Source organism: Corythoichthys intestinalis, chromosome 18, assembly GCF_030265065.1.
Source record: "Corythoichthys intestinalis isolate RoL2023-P3 chromosome 18, ASM3026506v1, whole genome shotgun sequence".
Classification (NCBI taxonomy): domain Eukaryota; kingdom Metazoa; phylum Chordata; class Actinopteri; order Syngnathiformes; family Syngnathidae; genus Corythoichthys; species Corythoichthys intestinalis.
The window spans coordinates 6,886,883-6,908,192 of record NC_080412.1 but is presented as its reverse complement, the minus strand read 5'-3'; the positions used below and the strand labels follow the sequence as shown (position 1 = coordinate 6,908,192).

At 46.2% G+C, this 21,310-nt stretch overlaps 20 non-coding genes across 20 annotated transcripts; all 20 read left to right on the top strand.

Moving 5' to 3' along the window:
* The first annotated feature begins 614 nt into the window (after positions 1 to 614).
* Positions 615 to 687, top strand: trnav-aac (transfer RNA valine (anticodon AAC)). The gene has a single exon. It is a non-coding gene; the product is annotated as a tRNA-Val (tRNA).
* Positions 688 to 783: 96 nt separating this feature from the next.
* trnav-cac (transfer RNA valine (anticodon CAC)) lies at positions 784 to 856 on the top strand. Its single transcript has one exon. It is a non-coding gene; the product is annotated as a tRNA-Val (tRNA).
* Positions 857 to 1,364: 508 nt separating this feature from the next.
* Positions 1,365 to 1,437, top strand: trnav-aac (transfer RNA valine (anticodon AAC)). Its single transcript has one exon. It is a non-coding gene; the product is annotated as a tRNA-Val (tRNA).
* Positions 1,438 to 1,945: 508 nt separating this feature from the next.
* Positions 1,946 to 2,018, top strand: trnav-cac (transfer RNA valine (anticodon CAC)). Its single transcript has one exon. It is a non-coding gene; the product is annotated as a tRNA-Val (tRNA).
* A 912-nt stretch (positions 2,019 to 2,930) lies between these two features.
* trnav-aac (transfer RNA valine (anticodon AAC)) lies at positions 2,931 to 3,003 on the top strand. Its single transcript has one exon. It is a non-coding gene; the product is annotated as a tRNA-Val (tRNA).
* Positions 3,004 to 3,099: 96 nt separating this feature from the next.
* trnav-cac (transfer RNA valine (anticodon CAC)) lies at positions 3,100 to 3,172 on the top strand. Its single transcript has one exon. It is a non-coding gene; the product is annotated as a tRNA-Val (tRNA).
* Positions 3,173 to 4,084: 912 nt separating this feature from the next.
* On the top strand, positions 4,085 to 4,157 carry trnav-aac (transfer RNA valine (anticodon AAC)). The gene has a single exon. It is a non-coding gene; the product is annotated as a tRNA-Val (tRNA).
* Positions 4,158 to 4,253: 96 nt separating this feature from the next.
* trnav-cac (transfer RNA valine (anticodon CAC)) lies at positions 4,254 to 4,326 on the top strand. Its single transcript has one exon. It is a non-coding gene; the product is annotated as a tRNA-Val (tRNA).
* A 508-nt stretch (positions 4,327 to 4,834) lies between these two features.
* trnav-aac (transfer RNA valine (anticodon AAC)) lies at positions 4,835 to 4,907 on the top strand. Its single transcript has one exon. It is a non-coding gene; the product is annotated as a tRNA-Val (tRNA).
* Positions 4,908 to 5,415: 508 nt separating this feature from the next.
* On the top strand, positions 5,416 to 5,488 carry trnav-aac (transfer RNA valine (anticodon AAC)). The gene has a single exon. It is a non-coding gene; the product is annotated as a tRNA-Val (tRNA).
* Positions 5,489 to 5,584: 96 nt separating this feature from the next.
* trnag-ccc (transfer RNA glycine (anticodon CCC)) lies at positions 5,585 to 5,657 on the top strand. The gene has a single exon. It is a non-coding gene; the product is annotated as a tRNA-Gly (tRNA).
* A 912-nt stretch (positions 5,658 to 6,569) lies between these two features.
* On the top strand, positions 6,570 to 6,642 carry trnav-aac (transfer RNA valine (anticodon AAC)). The gene has a single exon. It is a non-coding gene; the product is annotated as a tRNA-Val (tRNA).
* A 96-nt stretch (positions 6,643 to 6,738) lies between these two features.
* On the top strand, positions 6,739 to 6,811 carry trnav-cac (transfer RNA valine (anticodon CAC)). Its single transcript has one exon. It is a non-coding gene; the product is annotated as a tRNA-Val (tRNA).
* A 5,345-nt stretch (positions 6,812 to 12,156) lies between these two features.
* Positions 12,157 to 12,229, top strand: trnav-aac (transfer RNA valine (anticodon AAC)). Its single transcript has one exon. It is a non-coding gene; the product is annotated as a tRNA-Val (tRNA).
* Positions 12,230 to 12,325: 96 nt separating this feature from the next.
* On the top strand, positions 12,326 to 12,398 carry trnav-cac (transfer RNA valine (anticodon CAC)). The gene has a single exon. It is a non-coding gene; the product is annotated as a tRNA-Val (tRNA).
* A 912-nt stretch (positions 12,399 to 13,310) lies between these two features.
* trnav-aac (transfer RNA valine (anticodon AAC)) lies at positions 13,311 to 13,383 on the top strand. Its single transcript has one exon. It is a non-coding gene; the product is annotated as a tRNA-Val (tRNA).
* Positions 13,384 to 13,479: 96 nt separating this feature from the next.
* On the top strand, positions 13,480 to 13,552 carry trnav-cac (transfer RNA valine (anticodon CAC)). Its single transcript has one exon. It is a non-coding gene; the product is annotated as a tRNA-Val (tRNA).
* A 423-nt stretch (positions 13,553 to 13,975) lies between these two features.
* Positions 13,976 to 14,048, top strand: trnav-aac (transfer RNA valine (anticodon AAC)). Its single transcript has one exon. It is a non-coding gene; the product is annotated as a tRNA-Val (tRNA).
* Positions 14,049 to 14,144: 96 nt separating this feature from the next.
* On the top strand, positions 14,145 to 14,217 carry trnav-cac (transfer RNA valine (anticodon CAC)). Its single transcript has one exon. It is a non-coding gene; the product is annotated as a tRNA-Val (tRNA).
* A 4,003-nt stretch (positions 14,218 to 18,220) lies between these two features.
* trnav-gac (transfer RNA valine (anticodon GAC)) lies at positions 18,221 to 18,293 on the top strand. Its single transcript has one exon. It is a non-coding gene; the product is annotated as a tRNA-Val (tRNA).
* The last annotated feature ends 3,017 nt before the right edge of the window (positions 18,294 to 21,310 follow it).

The following is a 21,310-nucleotide window of genomic DNA, read 5'->3' as shown; positions in this document are numbered from 1 at the left end:
CGACTTCGTCACTTCCCTCTGCCATCACTCCCGCCAAACCGTGAGCCAATCCGACCACCGAACTGTCTGGAGTCCGGGCGGAGCTCAACCCTCCTGATTGGAATCATGATTGTTACATACTTTTAAAGAAAATCAACCTGTTGCCCCCTCAGCTGGGGCAAGAGTTTGGTCGGGCCTTCTACCCAATGGATCGAGTGCAGGGGTGCCCAACCTATTCCACAAAGGGCTACTGTGGGTGCAGGATTTCATTCCTACCAAACAAGATGACGACACTTTTTCCCCAATCTGGTGTTTTACAAGTGCAATCAGTTGATTGCAGTCAGGTGTGGATTGTTTTAGCAGAAGCCTCATTGGTTCAACTGTCTCTGCTGGATCGGCCGGAACAAAAACCAGGACCCACAGTGGCCTTTAGGACTGGTTTGGAGACCCCTGATCTAGTGTGTAGGTTTCCATCGTGTAACGGTTATCACATTTTTCTCACACACTAAAGCCCCCCAGCTTGAAACTGATTGGAAACATGATTGTTACATACTTTTAAAGAAAATCAACCTGTTGCCCCCTCAGCTGGGGCAAGAGTTTGGTCGGGCCTTCTACTCAATGGATTCAGTGTGTAGGTTTCCATAGTGTAGTGGTTATCACGTTTGCCTAACACGCAGAAGGTCCCCGGATCGAAACTGGGTGGAAACATGGTTGTTACATTCTTTTATAGAAAATCAACCTTTTGCCCCCTCAGCTGGGGCAAGAGTTTGGTCGGGCCTTCTACCCAATGGATCTAGTGTGTAGGTTTCCATAGTGTAGTGGTTATCACGTTTGCCTCACACGCAAAAGGTCCCCAGCTCGAAACTGGGTGGAAACATGGTTGGTGTTTTTTTGTAACGGAGCTCAACCTGTTGCCCCCTCCGCTGGGGCAAGAGTTTGGTCGGGCCTTCTACCCAATGGATCTAGTGCAGGGGTCCCCAACCTATACCACAAAGGTCCACTGTGGGTGCAGGATTTCATTCCTACCAAACAAGATGACGACACTTTTTCCCCAATCTGGTGTTTTACAAGTGCAATCAGTTGATTGCAGTCAGGTGTGGATTGTTTTAGCAGAAGCCTCATTGGTTCAACTGTCTCTGCTGGATCGGCCGGAACAAAAACCAGGACCCACAGTGGCCTTTAGGACTGGTTTGGAGACCCCTGATCTAGTGTGTAGGTTTCCATCGTGTAACGGTTATCACATTTTTCTCACACACTAAAGCCCCCCAGCTTGAAACTGATTGGAAACATGATTGTTACATACTTTTAAAGAAAATCAACCTGTTGCCCCTTCAGCTGGGGCAAGAGTTTGGTCGGGTCTTCTACCCAATGGATTCAGTTTGTAGGTTTCCATAGTGTAGTGGTTATCACGTTTGCCTAACACGCAGAAGGTCCCCAGCTCGAAACTGGGTGGAAACATGGTTGGTGTGTTTTTGTAACGGAGCTCAACCTGTTGTCCCCTCAGCTGGGGCAAGAGTTTGGTCGGGCCTTCTACCCAATGGATCGAGTGCAGGGGTGCCCAACCTATTCCACAAAGGGCCACTGTGGGTGCAGGATTTCATTCCTACCAAACAAGATGACGACACTTTTTCCCCAATCTGGTGTTTTACAAGTGCAATCAGTTGATTGCAATCAGGTGTGGATTGTTTTAGCAGAAGCTTCATTGGTTCAACTGTCTCTGCTGGATCGGCCGGAACAAAAACCAGGACCCACATTGGCCTTTAGGACTGGTTTGGAGACCCCTGATCTAGTGTGTAGGTTTCCATCGTGTAACGGTTATCACATTTTTCTCACACACTAAAGCCCCCCAGCTTGAAACTGATTGGAAACATGATTGTTACATACTTTTAAAGAAAATCAACCTGTTGCCCCCTCAGCTGGGGCAAGAGTTTGGTCGGGCCTTCTACCCAATGGATCTAGTGTGTAGGTTTCCATAGTGTAGTGGTTATCACGTTTGCCTCACACGCAAAAGGTCCCCAGCTCGAAACTGGGTGGAAACATGGTTGGTGTTTTTTTGTAACGGAGCTCAACCTGTTGCCCCCTCCGCTGGGGCAAGAGTTTGGTCGGGCCTTCTACCCAATGGATCTAGTGCAGGGGTCCCCAACCTATACCACAAAGGTCCACTGTGGGTGCAGGATTTCATTCCTACCAAACAAGATGACGACACTTTTTCCCCAATCTGGTGTTTTACAAGTGCAATCAGTTTATTGCAGTCAGATGTGGCTTGTTTTAGCAGAAGCCTCATTGGTTCAACTGTCTCTGCTGGAACAAAAACCAGGACCCACAGTGGGCCTTGAGGACTGGTTTGGAGACCCCTGATCTAGTGTGTAGGTTTCCATCGTGTAGCGGTTATCACATTTTTCTCACACACTAAAGCCCCCCAGCTTGAAACTGATTGGAATCATGATTGTTACATACTTTTAAAGAAAATCAACCTGTTGCCCCCTCAGCTGGGGCAAGAGTTTGGTCGGGCCTTCTACCCAATGGATCGAGTGCAGGGGTGCCCAACCTATTCCACAAAGGGCTACTGTGGGTGCAGGATTTCATTCCTACCAAACAAGATGACGACACTTTTTCCCCAATCTGGTGTTTTACAAGTGCAATCAGTTGATTGCAGTCAGGTGTGGATTGTTTTAGCAGAAGCCTCATTGGTTCAACTGTCTCTGCTGGATCGGCCGGAACAAAAACCAGGACCCACAGTGGCCTTTAGGACTGGTTTGGAGACCCCTGATCTAGTGTGTAGGTTTCCATCGTGTAACGGTTATCACATTTTTCTCACACACTAAAGCCCCCCAGCTTGAAACTGATTGGAAACATGATTGTTACATACTTTTAAAGAAAATCAACCTGTTGCCCCCTCAGCTGGGGCAAGAGTTTGGTCGGGCCTTCTACTCAATGGATTCAGTGTGTAGGTTTCCATAGTGTAGTGGTTATCACGTTTGCCTAACACGCAGAAGGTCCCCGGATCGAAACTGGGTGGAAACATGGTTGTTACATTCTTTTATAGAAAATCAACCTTTTGCCCCCTCAGCTGGGGCAAGAGTTTGGTCGGGCCTTCTACCCAATGGATCTAGTGTGTAGGTTTCCATAGTGTAGTGGTTATCACGTTTGCCTCACACGCAAAAGGTCCCCAGCTCGAAACTGGGTGGAAACATGGTTGGTGTTTTTTTGTAACGGAGCTCAACCTGTTGCCCCCTCCGCTGGGGCAAGAGTTTGGTCGGGCCTTCTACCCAATGGATCTAGTGCAGGGGTCCCCAACCTATACCACAAAGGTCCACTGTGGGTGCAGGATTTCATTCCTACCGAACAAGATGACGACACTTTTTCCCCAATCTGGTGTTTTACAAGTGCAATCAGTTGATTGCAGTCAGGTGTGGATTGTTTTAGCAGAAGCCTCATTGGTTCAACTGTCTCTGCTGGAACAAAAACCAGGACCCACAGTGGGCCTTGAGGACTGGTTTGGAGACCCCTGATCTAGTGTGTAGGTTTCCATCGTGTAGCGGTTATCACATTTTTCTCACACACTAAAGCCCCCCAGCTTGAAACTGATTGGAATCATGATTGTTACATACTTTTAAAGAAAATCAACCTGTTGCCCCCTCAGCTGGGGCAAGAGTTTGGTCGGGCCTTCTACCCAATGGATCGAGTGCAGGGGTGCCCAACCTATTCCACAAAGGGCTACTGTGGGTGCAGGATTTCATTCCTACCAAACAAGATGACGACACTTTTTCCCCAATCTGGTGTTTTACAAGTGCAATCAGTTGATTGCAGTCAGGTGTGGATTGTTTTAGCAGAAGCCTCATTGGTTCAACTGTCTCTGCTGGATCGGCCGGAACAAAAACCAGGACCCACAGTGGCCTTTAGGACTGGTTTGGAGACCCCTGATCTAGTGTGTAGGTTTCCATCGTGTAACGGTTATCACATTTTTCTCACACACTAAAGCCCCCCAGCTTGAAACTGATTGGAAACATGATTGTTACATACTTTTAAAGAAAATCAACCTGTTGCCCCCTCAGCTGGGGCAAGAGTTTGGTCGGGCCTTCTACTCAATGGATTCAGTGTGTAGGTTTCCATAGTGTAGTGGTTATCACGTTTGCCCAACACGCAGAAGGTCCCCGGATCGAAACTGGGTGGAAACATGGTTGTTACATTCTTTTATAGAAAATCAACCTTTTGCCCCCTCAGCTGGGGCAAGAGTTTGGTCGGGCCTTCTACCCAATGGATCTAGTGTGTAGGTTTCCATAGTGTAGTGGTTATCACGTTTGCCTCACACGCAAAAGGTCCCCAGCTCGAAACTGGGTGGAAACATGGTTGGTGTTTTTTTGTAACGGAGCTCAACCTGTTGCCCCCTCCGCTGGGGCAAGAGTTTGGTCGGGCCTTCTACCCAATGGATCTAGTGCAGGGGTCCCCAACCTATACCACAAAGGTCCACTGTGGGTGCAGGATTTCATTCCTACCAAACAAGATGACGACACTTTTTCCCCAATCTGGTGTTTTACAAGTGCAATCAGTTGATTGCAGTCAGGTGTGGATTGTTTTAGCAGAAGCCTCATTGGTTCAACTGTCTCTGCTGGATCGGCCGGAACAAAAACCAGGACCCACAGTGGCCTTTAGGACTGGTTTGGAGACCCCTGATCTAGTGTGTAGGTTTCCATCGTGTAACGGTTATCACATTTTTCTCACACACTAAAGCCCCCCAGCTTGAAACTGATTGGAAACATGATTGTTACATACTTTTAAAGAAAATCAACCTGTTGCCCCCTCAGCTGGGGCAAGAGTTTGGTCGGGTCTTCTACCCAATGGATTCAGTTTGTAGGTTTCCATAGTGTAGTGGTTATCACGTTTGCCTAACACGCAGAAGGTCCCCAGCTCGAAACTGGGTGGAAACATGGTTGGTGTGTTTTTGTAACGGAGCTCAACCTGTTGTCCCCTCAGCTGGGGCAAGAGTTTGGTCGGGCCTTCTACCCAATGGATCGAGTGCAGGGGTGCCCAACCTATTCCACAAAGGGCCACTGTGGGTGCAGGATTTCATTCCTACCAAACAAGATGACGACACTTTTTCCCCAATCTGGTGTTTTACAAGTGCAATCAGTTGATTGCAATCAGGTGTGGATTGTTTTAGCAGAAGCTTCATTGGTTCAACTGTCTCTGCTGGATCGGCCGGAACAAAAACCAGGACCCACAGTGGCCTTTAGGACTGGTTTGGAGACCCCTGATCTAGTGTGTAGGTTTCCATCGTGTAACGGTTATCACATTTTTCTCACACACTAAAGCCCCCCAGCTTGAAACTGATTGGAAACATGATTGTTACATACTTTTAAAGAAAATCAACCTGTTGCCCCCTCAGCTGGGGCAAGAGTTTGGTCGGGCCTTCTACCCAATGGATTCAGTGTGTAGGTTTCCATAGTGTAGTGGTTATCACGTTTGCCTAACACGCAGAAGGTCCCCAGATCGAAACTGGGTGGAAACATGGTTGTTACATTCTTTTATAGAAAATCAACCTTTTGCCCCCTCAGCTGGGGCAAGAGTTTGGTCGGGCCTTCTACCCAATGGATCTAGTGTGTAGGTTTCCATAGTGTAGTGGTTATCACGTTTGCCTCCCACGCAGAAGGTCCCCAGCTCGAAACTGGGTGGAAACATGGTTGGTGTTTTTTTGTAACGGAGCTCAACCTGTTGCCCCCTCCGCTGGGGCAAGAGTTTGGTCGGGCCTTCTACCCAATGGATCTAGTGCAGGGGTCCCCAACCTATACCACAAAGGTCCACTGTGGGTGCAGGATTTCATTCCTACCAAACAAGATGACGACACTTTTTCCCCAATCTGGTGTTTTACAAGTGCAATCAGTTTATTGCAGTCAGATGTGGCTTGTTTTAGCAGAAGCCTCATTGGTTCAACTGTCTCTGCTGGAACAAAAACCAGGACCCACAGTGGGCCTTGAGGACTGGTTTGGAGACCCCTGATCTAGTGTGTAGGTTTCCATCGTGTAGCGGTTATCACATTTTTCTCACACACTAAAGCCCCCCAGCTTGAAACTGATTGGAATCATGATTGTTACATACTTTTAAAGAAAATCAACCTGTTGCCCCCTCAGCTGGGGCAAGAGTTTGGTCGGGCCTTCTACCCAATGGATCGAGTGCAGGGGTGCCCAACCTATTCCACAAAGGGCTACTGTGGGTGCAGGATTTCATTCCTACCAAACAAGATGACGACACTTTTTCCCCAATCTGGTGTTTTACAAGTGCAATCAGTTGATTGCAGTCAGGTGTGGATTGTTTTAGCAGAAGCCTCATTGGTTCAACTGTCTCTGCTGGATCGGCCGGAACAAAAACCAGGACCCACAGTGGCCTTTAGGACTGGTTTGGAGACCCCTGATCTAGTGTGTAGGTTTCCATCGTGTAACGGTTATCACATTTTTCTCACACACTAAAGCCCCCCAGCTTGAAACTGATTGGAAACATGATTGTTACATACTTTTAAAGAAAATCAACCTGTTGCCCCCTCAGCTGGGGCAAGAGTTTGGTCGGGCCTTCTACTCAATGGATTCAGTGTGTAGGTTTCCATAGTGTAGTGGTTATCACGTTTGCCTAACACGCAGAAGGTCCCTGGATCGAAACTGGGTGGAAACATGGTTGTTACATTCTTTTATAGAAAATCAACCTTTTGCCCCCTCAGCTGGGGCAAGAGTTTGGTCGGGCCTTCTACCCAATGGATCTAGTGTGTAGGTTTCCATAGTGTAGTGGTTATCACGTTTGCCTCACACGCAAAAGGTCCCCAGCTCGAAACTGGGTGGAAACATGGTTGGTGTTTTTTTGTAACGGAGCTCAACCTGTTGCCCCCTCCGCTGGGGCAAGAGTTTGGTCGGGCCTTCTACCCAATGGATCTAGTGCAGGGGTCCCCAACCTATACCACAAAGGTCCACTGTGGGTGCAGGATTTCATTCCTACCAAACAAGATGACGACACTTTTTCCCCAATCTGGTGTTTTACAAGTGCAATCAGTTTATTGCAGTCAGATGTGGCTTGTTTTAGCAGAAGCCTCATTGGTTCAACTGTCTCTGCTGGAACAAAAACCAGGACCCACAGTGGGCCTTGAGGACTGGTTTGGAGACCCCTGATCTAGTGTGTAGGTTTCCATCGTGTAGCGGTTATCACATTTTTCTCACACACTAAAGCCCCCCAGCTTGAAACTGATTGGAAACATGATTGTTACATACTTTTAAAGAAAATCAACCTGTTGCCCCCTCAGCTGGGGCAAGAGTTTGGTCGGGCCTTCTACCCAATGGATCGAGTGCAGGGGTGCCCAACCTATTCCACAAAGGGCTACTGTGGGTGCAGGATTTCATTCCTACCAAACAAGATGACGACACTTTTTCCCCAATCTGGTGTTTTACAAGTGCAATCAGTTGATTGCAGTCAGGTGTGGATTGTTTTAGCAGAAGCCTCATTGGTTCAACTGTCTCTGCTGGATCGGCCGGAACAAAAACCAGGACCCACAGTGGCCTTTAGGACTGGTTTGGAGACCCCTGATCTAGTGTGTAGGTTTCCATCGTGTAACGGTTATCACATTTTTCTCACACACTAAAGCCCCCCAGCTTGAAACTGATTGGAAACATGATTGTTACATACTTTTAAAGAAAATCAACCTGTTGCCCCCTCAGCTGGGGCAAGAGTTTGGTCGGGCCTTCTACCCAATGGATTCAGTGTGTAGGTTTCCATAGTGTAGTGGTTATCACGTTTTCCTAACACGCAGAAGGTCCCCAGCTCGAAACTGGGTGGAAACATGGTTGGTGTGTTTTTGTAACGGAGCTCAACCTGTTGTCCCCTCGGCCAAGAAAGGGGCATAGTGGACTGCCTGCGAGGGGGAAGGTGGGGGAAAAGAGGGGGAAGAGGGAAAAAGAAAAGGAGAAAAAAAAGGAGGAAATTCTGCACTATTTGCATTTTTTCTTACTTTATCATCTCAACAATGTTTATAGTCAATTCATCACTAGGTGTTTTGGCACTTTAACAGTCATGTTTCTTTTGGGATTTGAACTCACAACCAACTGATCCAATGCGGCACATTAGACCTACCAGTGCTTGTATGACCAAAACAATGTGTGTGTACATATACGTAAATGTAGATGGCCCTTACATAATATATCCTCTCATCTTTTCAAAAAGTTTAATTATCTGCAAGATTATTTTATGTTTGAATGATTATTAGGTATGTCTTCTCAATGAAAATAAATTCAGAATAAAACAAATTACCAAGGAGAAAACAGTTAATAATAACATGACCACATAGTAAGGACAGCAATTCTTTTAATTTTTTTGCATGAATATTCATAATATATATTATATTATAGTATTAAAAAAGAAAAAGAAAATATAAAAGATACCGAAGTGCAAATGAATGTGTGCAAACAGGATGTGACAAATAAAGTTACGAATATTGGTGACACCTACTACTGCAAATTCCTCCTCCAGTCATCCATATAAATAAAAGACAGCAAAGTACAAATGAATGTGTGCAAAAAGGATGTGACGAACAAAGTCACAAATATTGGTGAAGAGCTTGCTGTACTGGAGGAGCATTGTTAAATAGAGGAGGATGCTGCGCTGGAGGAGCATGTGTAAATGGAGGATAATGGGCAAACTGAGAGTGCAGAAATAGATGATAAAATGGAGGATACTGGGACGGAGGAGGTGGCCCGTACTGTGTAGGATACAACACACAGGTTCCTTCTAGGCTGCCAGAGTGCGCTGGCGGAGGAAAGCTTCTCCTTCATGGTTTTCAGGCTCTTCAAAAGTCATGACTAAATGTGCGTGTTGCACAGGGGCAGCCGGGAGTGTGTTCACTGGAGGAGAGGCTCTTTGGCCAGGTGCAGCTGTTTGGGAAGTATATTGCCTTGCAGCAGCATGTCCCTCTCCTTCCTCTTATCCCTCCTAAGCAGCCTACAGGACAAACATACATGCATAATATCATACAAAGTTGTTTATATTAAGTTATTCTACATTTTCCTTGCATGTGTTTTTTTAGGTTAAATCATTATAAATTGTCATGACTGCTTGCAAATGAAATAACATACCATTAAGAGACAGCCTGTTGTGTGCTTGCTCAAACTCTTCGACAAGTATGAGGCAAACACACTCACTGACTCTGTTGACTTCAGGGTCTTAGGCTGCTTGGCCGTGAGTCATGTAGAGTCTGTAAGAGACAAAGATAACATAATTTGAATTGAACACTTTTCACGGAGACATACACTCCCTCTTATTCAATGATTTGTATTGAATAAAGATGATAGCAAATTGTGGTCAAGCACCTTTCTGCCACCTGCAATCCAGGAGCAGAGCCACTCAGCCTTTGTTCTAGCCTTCTGGGGGTATCTAATGAGTGAAAGAGACATCGAAATGTTTTATTTGGTTTTCCGGACCAGGACCCTGGCCTGTACTATAAAAGAAGTAAAAGGAATCAGTATTCAATATATCTTTATGCAACCAATGAGCAGGAGGTGATGAATACTGCATTGAAGCGTAAAAGTAAGCTGTCCACCGACTGTCATGGTATTTACATGTTTCCTGTCAAAAAAGTTAGACATAGCATAGCAACGCCCTTCACCTATATTTGTAATTTATCGTTTCGATCGGGTTGTTCCCAAACCAAATGAAAATTGCTAAAGTAATTCCAATACACAAAAATGACAGTAAACACAAATGACAGACCGATATCACTATTACCACAATTTTCTAAAATCTTGAAAAAACTATTTACCTAATAAACGCACTAATAAACGAAGTGATGTCATATCTTGATGATAGTGCACTCCACACTTTGTACTGTTCCTTAGTGCTCCCATATTTCACCTATTGTATTGAAGTGTGGGGAAACCGTTATAAATCCACCATCAACTCATTAGTCATACTGCAGAAACAAGCAGCACGGATTATAAATAATGTCGGATTTCGTGATCACACTCATCATTTGTTTGCTCATTCTAAAACTATAAAAAAAAAAAATCAAAGATCTTGACAACTATCATACAGCTATAATGTTATTTAAAGCATATAATAAATTACTGCCATATAATATACAAAACCTTTTTCAGGTTCGTGAGAGTGTGTATAGTTTGCGAGGCTCTGGAGATTTTATGTCACCGAGATTTCGAACTACTCACAAACGTTTTTGTGTGTCTGTATGTGGAGTGAAACTTTGGAACAATTTAGACAATCAATTCAAGCATTGTCAAAATTGTTGTATAAAAATATGGTCTGGCAGTAGTATCCCACAAAGTAAAGATGTTGGACAATGTGATCAGGGGTGGGATAAAATAAGTTGTTTCTTCTTCCCACTCCCTTTCGAGTACAAATAATTTGTTAAATTATAAAGTATTTCTGTTTCCTGTGCATGCTCAAAATAAAAAAGCATCATCATCATCATTTGTCCCATGGAATGTACATATAATCATGGCAGGGTGGCAACCCTGGTCCTCGAGAGCCGCAATCCAGCTTGTTTTCCATGTCTCCCTCCTCCAACACACCTGAATCAAATTATCAGGATTGTTATCAGGCAACTGCAGAGCTTGCGGATGAGCTGATCATTTAATTCAGGTGTGTTAAAGGAGGGAGACATGGGAAACAAGCTGGATTGCGGCTCTCGAGGACCAGGGTTGGCCACCCCTGAATTATGGTGTACAAACTAGTGACTATTTTGTACCTTGAAGCAAATGTACCTGGAACAAAAGTGCGCTGGTGTCGGTGAAAGCCGTTTTCCATTTCTTGGACCCTGGCTGTTTACCAATTGAAAAATGGAATTGGCCCCGGGCATATTTGAAGCAGATGTCCTTCCAGTAGCTACCCGGCTTCCATGTTTTTGTCATCTGTAAAAATTAAATAAAGAGCAGGACAGGTTCATGTAAAATTTTGCATTCCAATGTTAAAAGTAATTTTGTTTTAAGAAGTGCCTTTTTTTAACCACATGCTTAGACTTTATGGACACCCAAAGTTGACTTTTTAATTATAGTACTATGTATACAATGAACTCTAAAGTGTTTATGTATCATTTATTTAAAAATTGTGATATAGAAGATGAATGAATTAATATACAAGACCCCTTAAAGAACTTGGAGAAAAACACATACGAGTCTAGAGATTATATTCTTTAAGACATGTCTCTTTTTACCGTATGCTTAGACGATACTATATAATGTGTTAATGCATTATTTTTTTAAATTGTGAGATTCAATATTAATGAATGAATATACGAGACCTCTTTGAAAACTTGGAGAAAACATACGAGACTAGAGATTGTTTTTAGCGATCTGATTGTTTCGATAGTCCATACAAGACAACAGGGCGGAAAACTAAATAGTCATTGTTTTATCTCGCGGTTTTCCATTCGTCTTGCATGTTTTGTTGCCTTTATTTTCACTTACCTTTCTCCGATTGTTTCTTCATTGCGGCGGAAAACATGGCTGACACGCGAAGCCTCCTCCTCCACGTCACTGTGCGCCGGCTTGCTACATTCGGGTCTTTTTCTTCATCCGGGTCTTTTTCGTTCGGAAGTGTTCGGACCTTCGTTCGGAAGTGTTCGGACCTACGTTCGGACCTTTTGTTATGTCGCCGTTCGGACCTTTTGTTATTTGTTCGGACCTGTTCGGAAATGTTAGGACCTTAAAGCAGCCCAACTGCTAGCGGGTGCGGCCGGGGCAAGAGTTTGGTCGGGCCTTCTACCCAATGGATCGAGTGCAGGGGTGCCCAACCTATTCCACAAAGGGCCACTGTGGGTGCAGGATTTCATTCCTACCAAACAAGATGACGACACTTTTTCCCCAATCTGGTGTTTTACAAGTGCAATCAGTTGATTGCAATCAGGTGTGGATTGTTTTAGCAGAAGCCTCATTGGTTCAACTGTCTCTGCTGGATCGGCCGGAACAAAAACCAGGACCCACAGTGGCCTTTAGGACTGGTTTGGAGACCCCTGATCTAGTGTGTAGGTTTCCATCGTGTAACGGTTATCACATTTTTCTCACACACTAAAGCCCCCCAGCTTGAAACTGATTGGAAACATGATTGTTACATACTTTTAAAGAAAATCAACCTGTTGCCCCCTCAGCTGGGGCAAGAGTTTGGTCGGGCCTTCTACCCAATGGATTTAGTGTGTAGGTTTCCATAGTGTAGTGGTTATCACGTTTGCCTAACACGCAGAAGGTCCCCAGATCGAAACTGGGTGGAAACATGGTTGTTACATTCTTTTATAGAAAATCAACCTTTTGCCCCCTCAGCTGGGGCAAGAGTTTGGTCGGGCCTTCTACCCAATGGATCTAGTGTGTAGGTTTCCATAGTGTAGTGGTTATCACGTTTGCCTCACACGCAAAAGGTCCCCAGCTCGAAACTGGGTGGAAACATGGTTGGTGTTTTTTTGTAACGGAGCTCAACCTGTTGCCCCCTCCGCTGGGGCAAGAGTTTGGTCGGGCCTTCTACCCAATGGATCTAGTGCAGGGGTCCCCAACCTATACCACAAAGGTCCACTGTGGGTGCAGGATTTCATTCCTACCAAACAAGATGACGACACTTTTTCCCCAATCTGGTGTTTTACAAGTGCAATCAGTTTATTGCAGTCAGATGTGGCTTGTTTTAGCAGAAGCCTCATTGGTTCAACTGTCTCTGCTGGAACAAAAACCAGGACCCACAGTGGGCCTTGAGGACTGGTTTGGAGACCCCTGATCTAGTGTGTAGGTTTCCATCGTGTAGCGGTTATCACATTTTTCTCACACACTAAAGCCCCCCAGCTTGAAACTGATTGGAAACATGATTGTTACATACTTTTAAAGAAAATCAACCTGTTGCCCCCTCAGCTGGGGCAAGAGTTTGGTCGGGCCTTCTACCCAATGGATCGAGTGCAGGGGTGCCCAACCTATTCCACAAAGGGCTACTGTGGGTGCAGGATTTCATTCCTACCAAACAAGATGACGACACTTTTTCCCCAATCTGGTGTTTTACAAGTGCAATCAGTTGATTGCAGTCAGGTGTGGATTGTTTTAGCAGAAGCCTCATTGGTTCAACTGTCTCTGCTGGATCGGCCGGAACAAAAACCAGGACCCACAGTGGCCTTTAGGACTGGTTTGGAGACCCCTGATCTAGTGTGTAGGTTTCCATCGTGTAACGGTTATCACATTTTTCTCACACACTAAAGCCCCCCAGCTTGAAACTGATTGGAAACATGATTGTTACATACTTTTAAAGAAAATCAACCTGTTGCCCCCTCAGCTGGGGCAAGAGTTTGGTCGGGCCTTCTACCCAATGGATTCAGTATGTAGGTTTCCATAGTGTAGTGGTTATCACGTTTGCCTAACACGCAGAAGGTCCCCAGCTCGAAACTGGGTGGAAACATGGTTGTTGCATTCTTTTATAGAAAATCAACCTTTTGCCCCCTCAGCTGGGGCAAGAGTTTGGTCGGGCCTTCTACCCAATGGATCTAGTGTGTAGGTTTCCATAGTGTAGTGGTTATCACGTTTGCCTCACACGCAAAAGGTCCCCAGCTCGAAACTGGGTGGAAACATGGTTGGTGTTTTTTTGTAACGGAGCTCAACCTGTTGCCCCCTCCGCTGGGGCAAGAGTTTGGTCGGGCCTTCTACCCAATGGATCTAGTGCAGGGGTCCCCAACCTATTCCACAAAGGTCCACTGTGGGTGCAGGATTTCATTCCTACCAAACAAGATGACGACACTTTTTCCCCAATCTGGTGTTTTACAAGTGCAATCAATTTATTGCAGTCAGATGTGGCTTGTTTTAGCAGAAGCCTCATTGGCTCAACTGTCTCTGCTGGAACAAAAACCAGGACCCACAGTGGGCCTTGAGGACTGGTTTGGAGACCCCTGATCTAGTGTGTAGGTTTCCATCGTGTAGCGGTTATCACATTTTTCTCAAACACTAAAGCCCCCCAGCTTGGGTCGGGCCTTCTACCCAATGGATTCAGTGTGTAGGTTTCCATAGTGTAGTGGTTATCACGTTTGCCTAACACGCAGAAGGCCCCCAGCTCGAAACTGGGTGGAAACATGGTTGTTACAATCTTTTATAGAAAATCAACCTTTTGCCCCCTCAGCTGGGGCAAGAGTTTGGTCGGGCCTTCTACCCAATGGGTCTAGTGTGTAGGTTTCCATAGTGTAGTGGTTATCACGTTTGCCTCACACGCAAAAGGTCCCCAGCTCGAAACTGGGTGGAAACATGGTTGGTGTTTTTTTGTAACGGAGCACAACCTGTTGCCCCCTCCGCTTTTTCCCCAATCTGGTGTTTTACAAGTGCAATCAGTTGATTGCAGTCAGGTGTGGTTTGTTTTAGCAGAAGCCTCATTGGTTCAACTGTCTCTGCTGGATCGGCCGGAACAAAAACCAGGACCCACAGTGGGCCTTGAGGACTGGTTTGGAGACCCCTGATCTAGTGTGTAGGTTTCCATCGTGTAGCGGTTATCACCTTTTCCTCACACGCTAAAGCCCCCCAGCTTGAAACTGGTTGGAAACATGGTTGTTACATACTTTTAAAGAAAATCAACCCTTTTGCCCCCTCAGCTGGAGCAAGAGTGTGGTCGGGCCTTCTACCCGATGGATTCCGTGTGTAGGTTTCTATAGTGTAGTGGTTTTCACGTTTGCCTCACATGCAAAGGTCCCCAGCTCGAAACTGGGTGGAAACATGGTTGGTGTGTTTTTGTAACGGAGCTCAACCTGTTGCCCCCTCCACTGGGGCAAGAGTTCGGTCGGGCCTTCTACCCAATGGATCTAGTGCAGGGGTCTTCAACCTATTCTACAAAGGCCCACAGTGAGTGCAGGATTTCATTCCTACCAAACAAGATGACGACACTTTTTCCCCAATCTGGTGTTTTACAAGTGCAATCAGTTGATTGCAGTCAGGTGTGGCTTGTTTTAGCAGAAGCCTCATTGGTTCTACTGTCTCTGCTGGATCGGCCGGAACAAAAACCAGGACCCACAGTGGGCCTTGAGGACTGGTTTGTAGACCCCTGATATAGTGTGTACGTTTCCATCGTGTAGCGGTTATCACATTTTTCTCACACGCTAAAGCCCCCCAGCTTGAAACTGATTGGAAACATGATTGTTACATACTTTTAAAGAAAATCAACCTGTTGCACCCTCAGCTGGGGCAAGAGTTTGGTCGGGCCTTCTACCGAATGGATTCAGTGCGTAGGTTTCCATAGTGTAGTGGTTATCACGTTTGCCTAACACGCAGAAGGTCCCTCACTCGAAACTGGGTGGAAACATGGTTGTTACATTCTTTTATAAAAATATCAACCTTTTGCCCCCTCATCCGGGGCAAGAGTTTGGTTGGGCCTTCTACCCAATGGATCTGGTGTGTAGGTTTCCATAGTGTAGTGGTTATCACAATTGCCTCACACGCGAAAGGTCCCTACCTCGAAACTGGGTGGAAACGTGGTTGGTGTGTTTTTGTAACGGAGCTCAACCTGTTGCTCCCTCCGCTGGGGCAAGAGTTTGGTCGGGCCTTCAACCCAATGGGCTCATTGTGTAGGTTTCCATAGTGTAGTGTAAATCACGTTTGCCTCACATGCTAAAGGTCGCCAGCTCGAAACTGGGTGGAGACAAGATTGGTGTGTTTTTGTAACCGAGATCAACCAGTTGACCCCTCCCTGGGGCAAGGGTTTGGTCGGGCCTTCTACCCAAGGGGTTTGGTGTTTAAGTTTCCATAGTGTAGTGGTTATAACGTTTGCCTAATATGTTTCAGGTCCCCAGCTCTAAACTGGGTGGAAACATGTTTGTAAAGAAAAAAGAGCTTTTTCCCCCTCCGCTGGGGCAAGAGTTTGTTCTGGCCTTCTACCCAATGGATCTAGTGTGTAGGTTTCCATAGTGTAGGTGTTATCATGTTTGCCAAACACGCAAAAGGTGCCCAGCTCGAAACTGGGTGGAAACATGGTTGGAATTTTTTTGTAACGGAGCTCAACCTGTTGCGTCCTCCGCTGGGGCAAGAGTTTGGTCAGGCCTTCAACCCAATGGGTTCAGTGTGTAGGTTTCCATAGTGTAGTGTTAATCACGTTTGCCTCACATGCTAAAGGTCCCCTGCTCGAAACTGGGTGGAGACAAGATTGGTGTGTTTTTGTAACGGAGATCAACCTGTTGACCCCTCTGCTGGGGCAAGGGTTTGGTCCGGCCGTCTACCCAAGGCGTGTTGTGTGTAAGTTTCCATAGTGTAGTGGTTACCACGTTTGCCTCACATCAAAAGGTCCCCTGCTTGAAACTGGGTGGAAACATGTTTGGTGTGTTTTTGTAACGGAGATCAACCTGTTGCCTCCTCAGCGGGGCAAGGGTTTGGTCGGGCCTTCTCCCCAAGGTGTGTGGTGTGTAAGTTTCCTTTGTCTAGCGGTTATCACGTTTGCTTCACACCAAACGGTCCCCAGCTGGAAACTGGGTGGATACATGTTTGGTGTGTTTTTATAATGGAGATCAACCTCGAAACTGGGTGGAAACATGGTTGTTACATTCTTTTAAAGAAAATCAACTTGTGTGTAGGTTTCCATAGTGGAGCGGTTATCACATTTGCCTCACACGCTAAAGCCCCCCCAACCCAAAAGGTCCCCAGCTCGAAAATGGTAGTCACGTTCTTGTCAAGAAAATTAACCTGTTGCCCCCTCAGCTGGGGCAAGAATTTGGTTGGGTCTTCTACCCAATGGATCAAGTGTGTAGGTTTCCATAATATAGCGGTTCTCACTTTTGCCAAACACGCAAAAGGCCCCCAACGCGAAACTGGGTGGAAACATTGTTGTTACATTTTTGTAAAGAAAATCAACCTGTTGCCCCCTCCGCTCGGGCAAGGGTTTGGTCGGGCCTTCTACCCAAGGAATATGGCGTATAGGTTTCCATAGTGTAGTGGTTATCACAGTTGCCGAGCATGCAAAAGGTCTCTACGTGGAAACATGGTTGGTGTGTTTTTGTAAATGAGCTCAACCTGTTGCCCCTTAGCGGGACAAGGGATAAAGTATGTAGGTTTCCATAGTGTAGTGGATATCACGTTTGCCTCACACGCAAAAAGTCCCTGGGTCGAAACATGGTTGTTACATTTTTGTAAAGAAAATCAAACTTTTGCCACCTCAGCTGGGGCAAGAGTTTGTTTGGGCCTTCTACCCAAGGGTTCTAGTGAATAGGTTTCCATAGTGTAGCAGTTATCATGTTTGCTTCACGCGCAAAAGGTCCCCAGCTCGAAACTGGTTGGAAACATGGTTGTCACATTCTTGTAAAGAAAATCAACTTGTTGCCCCTTCAGCTGGGGCAAGAGTTTGGTCGGGCCTTCTACCCAATGGATCTAGTGTGTAGGTTTCCATAGTGTAGTTGTTATCACGTTTGCCTCACACGCAAAAAGTCCCTGGGTAGAAACATGGTTGTTACATTTTTGTAAAGAAAATCAAACTTGTTGCCCCCTCAGCTGGGGCAAGAGTTTGTTTGGGCCTTCTACCCAATTGATCTCGTGTGTAGGTTTCCATCGTGTAGCGGTTATCACATTTGCCTCACACGCTAAAGCCCCCAGCTTGTAACTGGTTGGAAACATGGTTGTTACATACTTTTAAAGAAAATCAACCTGTTGCCCCCTCAGCTGGGGCAAGAGTTTGGTCGGGCCTTCTACCCAATGGGTTCAGTGTGTAGGTTTCCATAGTGTAGTGTATATCACGTTTGCCTCACATGCTAAAGGTCCCTGGGTAGAAACATGGTTGGTGTGTTTTTGTAACGGAGCTCAACCTGTTGCCCCCTCCGCTGGGGCAAGAGTTTGGTCGGGCCTTCTACCCAATGGATCTAGTGCAGGGGTCCCCAACCTATTCCACAAAGGCCCACTGTGGGTGCAGGATTTCATTCCTACCAAACAAGATGATGACACTTTTTCCCCAGTCTGGTGTTTTACAAGTGCAATCAGTTGATTGCAGTCAGGTGTGGCTTGTTTTAGCAGAAGCCTCATTGGTTCAACTGTCTCTGCTGGATCGGCTGGAACAAAAACCAGGACCCACAGTGGGCCTTGAGGACTGGTTTGGAGACCCCTGATCTAGTGTGTAGGTTTCCATCGTGTAGCGGTTATCACATTTGCCTCACACGCTAAAGCCCCCAGTTTGTAACTGGTTGGAAACATGGTTGTTACATACTTTTAAAGAAAATCAACCTGTTGCCCCCTCAGCTGGGGCAAGAGTTTGGTCGGGCCTTCTACCCAATGGATTCAGTGCGTAAGTTTCCATAGTGTAGTGGTTATCACGTCTGCCTGACACGCGAAAGGTCCCTAGCTCGAAACTGGGTGGAAACATGGTTGTTACATTCTTTCATAGAAAATCAACCTTTTGCCCCCTCAGCTGGGGCAAGAGTTTGGTCGGGCCTTATACCCAATGGATCTACTGTGTAGGTCAGGGGTTTTCAACCCAGTCCTCAAGGCACACTGTGGGTCCTGGTTTTTGTTCCAGCCGATCCAGCAGAGACAGTTGAACCAATGAGGCTTCTGCTAAAACAAGCCACACCTGACTGCAATCAACTGATTGCACTTGTAAAACACCAGATTGGGGAAAAAGTGTTGTCATCTTGTTTGGTAAGAATGAAATCCTGCACCCACAGTGTGCCTTAGTGGAATAGGTTGGGAACCCCTGGTGTAGGTTTCCATAGTGTAGTGGTTATCGCATTTTCCTCACACGCAAAAGATCCCCAGCTTGAAACTGGGTGGAAACATGGTTGGTGTGTTTTTGTAACGGAGCTCAACCTGTTCCCCCTCCGCTGGGGCAAGAGTTTGGTCTGGCCTTCTACCCAATGGATCTAGTGCAGGGGTCCCCAACCTATTCCACAAAGGCCCACTGTGGGTGCAGGATTTCATTCCTACCAAACAAGATGACGACACTTTTTCCCCAATCTGGTGTTTTACAAGTGCAATCATTTGATTGCAGTCAGGTGTGGCTTGTTTTAGCAGAAGCCTCATTGGTTCAACTGTCTCTGCTGGATCGGCTGGAACAAAAACCAGGACCCACAGTGGGCCTTGAGGACTGGTTTGGAGACCCCTGATCTAGTGTGTAGGTTTCCATCGTGTAGCGTTTATCACATTTTCCTCACACGCTAAAGCCCCCCAGCTTGAAACTGGTTGGAAACATGGTTGTTACATACTTTTAAAGAAACTCAACCTGTTGCCCCCTCAGCTGGGGCAAGAGTTTGGTCGTGCCTTCTACCCAAGGTGTGTGGTGTGTAAGTTACCATAGTGTAGTGGTTATCACGTTTGCCTAACATGCAAAAGGTCCCCAGCTTGAAACTGGGTGGAAGCATGTTTGGTGTGTTTTTGTAATGGAGATCAACCTCGGAACTGGGTGGAAACATGGTTGTTACATTCTTTTAAAGAAAATAAACCTATGTGTAGGTTTCCATAGTGTAGCGGTTATCACATTTGCCTCACACGCTAAAGCCCCCCCAACCCAAAACGTCCCCAGCACGATACTGGGTGGACACATGGTTGGTGTGTTTTTGTAATGGAGATCAACCTGTTGCCCCTCAGCAGTGCAAGGGTTTGGTCGGGCCTTCTACCCAAGGAACCTGGTGTATACATTGTTGCATTCTTTTAAAGAAAATCAACCTGTTGCCCCCTCAGTTGGGGCAAGAGTTTAGTCGGGCCTTCTACCCAAGGGGTGTCCTGTGTAGATTTCCATAGTGTAGTGGTTATCAGGTTTGCCTCACATGAAAAGGTCCCCAGCTCAAAACGTGGTTGGTGTGTTTTTGTACCGGAGATCAACCTGTTGCCCCTCAGCGGGGCAAGGGTTTGGTCAGGCCTTCCACCCAAGGGATCTGTTGTATAGGTTTCCATAGTCTAGCGGTTATCACGTTTGCCTAACACGCACAAGGTCACCAGCTCAAAATGTGGTTGGTGTGTTTTTGTAATGGAGATCAACCTGTTGCCCCTCAGCGGGGAAAGGGTTTGGTCGGGCCTTCTACCCAAGTACTCTGGGGTTTATGATTCCATAGTGTAGTGGTTATCACGTTTGCCTAACACGCAAAAGGTCTCCAGCTCCAAACTGGGTGGAAACATGGTTGGTGTGTTATCACATTTTCCTAAAATGCAAAAAGTCCCCAGCTCGAAACTGGGTGGAAACATGGTTAGTGTGTTTTTGGAATGGAGATCAACCAGTTGCCCCTCAGCGGGGCAAGGGTTTGGTCGGGCCTTCTACCCAAGGAATCTGGTGTGTAGGTTTCCATAGTCTAGAGGTTATCACACTTGCCTCACGCGCAGAAGGTCGACAGCTCGATACCGGGTGGAAACATGGTTGTTGTACATTCTTGCAAACAAAATTAACCCATTGGTCACTCAGCGGGGCATGAGTTTGGTTGGGCCATCTATCCAAGGGATCTGGTGTGTGGGTTTCTGTTGTGTAGAGGTTATCATGTTTACCTCACACGCGAAAGGTCCCAGGGTGGAAACATGGTTGTTAAATTTTCGTTAAGAAAATCAACCTTTTGCCCCCTCAGCTGGGGCAAGAGTTTGTTTGGGCCTTCTACCCAAGGGTTCTAGTGAATAGGTTTCCATAGTGTAGCAGTTATCATGTTTGATCACGCGCAAAAAGTCCCCAGCTCAAAACTGGATGGAAACATCTTTGGTGTGTTTTTGTAACGGAGATCAACCTGTTGCCCCTCAGCGGGGCAAGGGTTTGGTCAGGCCTTCTACCCAAGGGATCTGGTGTTTAGGTTTCCATAGTCTAGCGGTTATCACGTTTGCCTAACATGCAAAAGGTCACCAGCTGAAAAAGTGGTTGGTGTGTTTTTGTCATGGAGATCAACCTGTTGCCCCTCAGCGGGGCAAGGGTTTGGTCGGGCTTTCTACCCAATGGATCTAGTGTGTAGGTTTCCATAATGTAGCGGTTATCACTTTTGCCAAACACGCAAAAGGCCCGCGCGAAACTGGGTGGAAATATGGTTGTTACATTTTTAAGAAGAAAATCAACCTGTTGCCCCCTCCGCTGGGGCAAGAGTTTGGTCGGGCCTTCTACCCAAAGAACATGGTGTATAGGTTTCCATAGTGTAGTGGTTATCACATTTGCCTAACATGCAAAAGGTCGCCAGCTCGAAACTGGGTAGAAACATAGTTGTTACATTCTTTTAAAGAAAATCAACCTGTTACTCCCTCAGCTGGGTCAAGAGTTTGGTCGGGCCTTCTACCCAAGGAACCTAGTGTGTAGGTGTCCATAGTCTAGCGGTTATCAGGTTTGCTTCATACGCAAAGGTCCCCAGCTCGAAACTGGGTGGAAACATGGTTGGTGTGTTTTTGGAAAGAAAATCAACTTGTTGCCCCCTCCGCTGGGG